Raw genomic sequence first — 6,054 nt, 5'->3', positions numbered from 1 at the left:
TTGTACAAACACATTCGTAGCGGCAATGTCAAACGGTATCAAGGTGGTACAAAATTTAAATTGCCTATGTATACTGCTACAGCTCGACCTTTCCTGGCTCTTCTATTGCCCTCAATAGGCTAAACATTGTATACATTACTAGTCCTGTAATAAAAGGCATTATTTTGATCGGCTGTAATTTAGATTTCTATTTGTGATTGCTTATACATTTTCATATTTTCAGGGGCAAATATACCTATGAAAGGACGATTCGTTACCTGAAAGCCTTCAACATCAGTTAAAACATACCTGTCGTGATCTAGGACTTTTTGCACAACATAAGGGCCACGATACTTGGGTTTCAATTTAGGATTTTCACCGACAACGTTAGTACTTCTTATCACTACCAGATCTCCCTCTCGATAGACAGTTTTCACTAAAACCTTCTTGTCATAGTTTTTCTTATTATACTCTTGTAGTTGTTTCACGTTTTTCGAAGCACTTTCACGAATCTTCGGTAAGTCTCTAACCTCGGAATTGTTCAATTCTTCCATGTACTCCAAGAAGCGATCTTCAACTGACAGTTTCTGCGATTCGCCGAACAACACCTTGGACGGAGTATCCCCTATAGATCTGTTCCAGCTATTATTCAATAGATGTTCCGCTTTGTAGAGCACGTTGTCCCATTGCATTTTGGTGTCTTCAGTTAATTTAGCAAGCAATGGTACTAGTGTACGATTATAGCGTTCTATTTGCCCATTCGATTTCGGGGATGCTGTCGCCACTAATATGTGGTTAAAATTGTGATCCTTTGCAAATGACTCGAATTCTTTCGACGTGAAAGACGAACCGCGATCAGAAACGAGTATCTTAGGTACAGAATATGAAAAGAAGTAAGATTTTAAACTTTTCATGACCTCCTTAGAGTTGGTAGTTTTTACAGCGTACAGTTTGACAAATTTAGTGCAACCGTCACACACTGCGAAGATATGTACATTTTTGCCTTTAGTTTTTTCTAGTGGACCTAGATGATCAACATGGATTATCTGAAACGGTTTATCTGGTTTCTCGTACAAATGCAACAACCCGTCCAACTTTCTGTGCTTTGGATTGTAGTTGATGCAGGTTACACATTCATTAATGTGTTTTGAAAGTTTTTCGGAGAGTTTAGGTACGTAGAAATTTCGCTTTATCATTTTGGCTACTTTGTCTATGCCAAAATGACCCAATTCGTTATGGTATCTGTATATAACCGATTGTTCCATACAACGTGGCACATAAAACTGTTTTCGGTTTCCGTCAATTTTATACACTATTTTATCCACTATCTCGAATTCGGAATTTCGACCTTCGGAAATGGCTTTTTTTATTTTTTGGATTCCTTCGTCTCTCAGTTGATTCACGTAGAGCGCACTCTCCTGCACATCAAAACCAGAATAATTAATGTCTTCGACATTGTATAATCTAGATAGAGCGTCAACGTGTTTCATCCTATCGCCTGATCGGTGAACTATGTCGAAGTCAAATTGGTCTATGTAGATTGACCATCGAGCGATTTTTGGGTTGAGTTCTTTTTTATTTAGTGTCAATTGTAAAGCACTGCAGTCGGTAACAATTTGAAAGCGCAAACCGAAAAGATAATTACGAAATCTTTGTAGGCTGTAGACTATAGCAAGCGTTTCTAATTCAAACGAGTGAAGCTTGCTTTCAGTTGGACTTGCTCTTTTACTGAAAAACATTATTGGGTGAAAGCTGCTGGATTCTGACGACCGTTGCATGAGTATAGCTCCGAACCCGTTAGATGACGCATCGGTGTGTAGTTGTGTCTCGGCATAGGGACAGTAAATACCAAGAACAGGCTTGCTTACCAAAATAGCTTGCAATTTGTTGAATGCAGCTTCATGATCGCGAGTAAACTCGAAAGGGACATCTTTCTTGAGAAGATCGTATAGAGGGGATGCGATCTTTGAAAATCCAGGGATAAATTTTCGAAAGTAGCTCGCTAGGCCCACAAACTGCTGTAGACTCTTTGTTGAGTTAGGGGTCGGTATGGATCGCACTGCCTCCACATGTTTATGTGAAGGTTGAAGCTTATTGAAAGAGACCTGATAGCCTAGATACTCGATTTCGGTTTTTAAGAAATGACACTTTGCAAGATTTAATTCAACGTGATTGTCGGACAGGGTTTTAAATAATACCTCAAGCCTGTCTAAGTGCCGTTCTATACTGTCAGTTGCAAGCAATATATCATCGAAGAAAACGATCAGATCCCCCGACTTAATTAAGTCTGCAAGGACAGCACTGATGTACCTGACAAAGATCTCAGGAGCGTTGCAGTACCCGAAGGGCATTCGTGTATATTCATATTGAGCTCCTTCTACTACGAATGAGAAATACTTCCGAGAACCTTCTTCAATTTCCACATGGAAAAATCCATTCTTTAAATCTAAAGACGTGAAAAAGCGCTTGTTCGCCAGTTTCATAATTTGATCCTCGATTATTGGGATCGGAAAATGATCACGTTGTACTAACTTATTCAATGCTCGGAAGTTGACACACAAACGATAAGAACCATTTTTCTTTTTGGTAAGTACCACTCGACTGGAATAGGGAGAAGAACTTTCACGAATGACGCCACTGTCAAGTAGCTCACGAATCATTTTATCCAATTCCAAACGTTCGAACACTGATAGCCGTTGTGGCGTTGCGTGAAAAACTTTATCTTCCTTCAGTCTAACTTCACAACAATATTTCACTAAAGGTTCAGCGGGACGCTGTCTTTCGAGGTATGATATCTTGAAAAGCTGTTCAATATCTTTTGTTCTAGCACGAGTTTCACTGTTATCCCCAATATTTAGTTCATTTGCATAGCCCTGTATGTAAGACGCAAGATCACTCTCGTTATTGTAGACCGCTGACATCAAAGCTAGATCGAAGTTAGCTGTTTTAGGTAACGAATGCCTTTCCCTAATTCTAATTTTTTTGATACCGTTTGCTTTAAGAAACTTTCGGCCCAGTAGACCATCTACTCTCATTGTTTCATTTGGGACTATCATAAAATCAACAAGATAACGATTTGAATCACAAGCTATGGTTGTCGTAAAAGTTCCTAATGTTTGAACAGGAATACTGTTCAATCCTACCAGGATCATATCCTTCCTTACTGGATTTAATTTAGTACCGCTACGAATAAATTTAATCTTTAAAAGGCTCACCTCACTACCAGTATCGAGAAGAAGGTTCAGCTGCTCGTCATCTAGGGTACCGGCCCGAATGTGTCCAATCGAGTATATCCGTTTGAACACTTTTGTACCACTCCATAGCAGCACCTTCCAGGCGACAGGTGGCATAAAGAAGCGTTGTTTGGTCCGACCAGTGGTTATAATGAGGGACATGCACTTCAACCCAAGTTTTGTATCTCTATTGAATAAAATTATGTGTCTTTCTTCTTCTCGTGTTATTGTTAATGGAAATTTAAGCCAACCTTTTCCTATTCAATGTTCCGTCCGGCAGGGGGATCCTATCAGTATGCACCTCTTTGTTTTATACATCCATCCTCTCCTTGAAAAACTAAATACCATCTGTAATAACCCTTTGGACTTAGTAGTAGCCTACGCCGACGATATTTCAGTAATAATATCAGATCCACAAAAACTGACTTTAGTTAAAAGAGCTTTTGACGACTTTGAATCTTGTGCGGGTGCAATCCTGAATGCAAACAAAACCGTAGCAATGAATATTGGACAGTCGCAATCATCTTTTCAAAATGATTGGACGATTCCAAAGGATTCAGTAAGAATTTTGGGTATTACATTTTTCAATTCTCTTAAGACCACTATCGAAATAAATTGGGGAGAACTGATTCGAAAAACATCTCAACTTATGTGGATATTTAAACCGCGAGTGTTGTCTTTGCGACAGAAAGTCGTTATTGTTAATACTTTTGTAACATCGAAACTTTGGTATTTATCATCTGTTCTCAGCATCCCAAATGCACACGCCGCTAGAATAACCTCGCAAATAGGTTCATTTATATGGGGACGTTACCCTACAAGAGTGTCGATGGAAAACATTTCTCTTCCTCAAGAGGATGGTGGTCTTAACTTGCATCTACCCATTAAGAAATGTAAATCGTTGCTCATTTCAAGATTCTTAAAAAGCCTGGATTGTACATCTTTCGCTGCTTCATTCTCATCACAAATGGATAATCCCCCAAATATAAGTGGTATTCCAGCTCTGTATCCTTGTCTGAAAATTATAGCCAAAGAAATTCCATACATCGAAGACCGACTAAAAGATCATCCTTCAGCCTCAGCTCTCTACATGTACTTCAGAAAAAACACGAATAAGTTGAAAATCGTCGAAGAACATCCACATGTGGCATGGAGACTTGTATGGAAAAACTTACGAAAATCAACTTTAAACTCCGAAGAAAAATCCCAAATGTACCTCCTCATACATCGAAAAATTCCACATGCTGCTCTTATGGCTAGAACTGGTAGAGCAAACAGTCCCAACTGCGATCATTGTCAGAATGCGGTAGAAACGTTGGAACATAAATTTTCATCATGTACCCGAGTTAACCATCTATGGAATCACCTAAAGCTACAATTGGAACCGTTTTTAGGCAGAAATATTTCTTTCAACACGTTTGCGTTCCCGGAACTAAAATTAATAAGTCGAGTATCAAAAAATAAAGCTCTAAAATTGTTTATTACCTATGTAAACTTTGTGTTAGATGCTAGAAATTTGTTTACTACTGATAATCTTGATTTTGTTTTTGAATGTTACTGTTCTTAAATTATAATATTATGTACAAATAAAAACGTTTTTACAAAAAAAAAGTGGTAGAGTTGACGAAAATGGTTAACGTTACGACACCATTTCTCAACTTCCTTTCCGTTCGAAAAAACTGGGATGAGCTTGTTGACTTCCTCCGGGTGCAGGTTACGTTCTCGTTCGTTAACTATAGGAGCTGAAGCGTTCCTTCTGTCGTGTTCCAAGAGCAATCGTTGCATCAACATAACCATCAAATCGTCGCGTGTTGTTGTTGATGCGGTGGCGTAGCCCCGATCGGGATTCCCGCTTTTCGGCCCGCCTACAGCTCCAGCGTTGTTATCGAAACCCGGGAAGTCTTCCTCGGATTGGCCGTCGGTCGTATCGTAGCCGTTACCATCGCGTTCGTTCTCAGACATTTTCAATCCGTATCCCACTTCTGAAAATTCTGTAGGGGATTCAATCGAAGAACCAGGCACGTTTGCCTTAAAACGCAATAAAGAACGCGGCGTTGGTTTAATAGATTTTTATTATGACTGTCTCGTTTGGCGGTTAACAAAAGAATGATGATAGTGAGGTTCCTTGTACAAACACATTCGTAGCGGCAATGTCAAACGGTATCAAGGTGGTACAAAATTTAAATTGCCTATGTATACTGCTACAAAAGCAGGATTTTAATTGAGAAATAGCTTCGTTACCGAAATGCCGGAATATTTACTACACAAACAGTAAAATTCGGGTTTTTGTTACACACAGATCGCCATTATTCCGCTTGAGAGTACGATCCGCTGAATTGCAGGAGAACAGCTGAACTGAAAGTTTAAAACAATTGGTAATTTTTACAAAAATTCTGTAATTTTGTAATTTAATGTTCGATCATTTTGCAGATTAGATACAACTGAATATTTTTACCAAACAAGCAGTGATTTTCACCGAACAAAAATGTAAAAATTCGGTAAATAACTTGGTAAAATGAAATTATCGAGGGGGGTCGATGAGAATTTTTAATTTCTACAATGCTGGATAAATTTTTATTCAAATTCAGCTCTTGATTGTTTATGTTTATTCTCGGCAAAATATTCCAATTTTACAACTGATACAAATTTTCAAAAATAATCTTTGAAACAACATTCCTTCAAATAAAGTTAAAGAATTGATTATGCAGTCACTATTGAAAGAGTGTAGTCTAATGATTTTTCATGTTATTTAACGTATTCGGAACATTAAATTTGTAAAATGTTCACAGTTGACTTTTCACGAGAAAGACTTTGCGCTTAATCTGGCAGCGCTGGCTCCAAC

The sequence above is a fragment of the Uranotaenia lowii genome, chromosome 2 (genome assembly GCF_029784155.1).
Source record: "Uranotaenia lowii strain MFRU-FL chromosome 2, ASM2978415v1, whole genome shotgun sequence".
Taxonomy (NCBI): Eukaryota; Metazoa; Arthropoda; class Insecta; order Diptera; family Culicidae; genus Uranotaenia; species Uranotaenia lowii.
Note: the sequence above shows the minus strand (reverse complement) of the source record.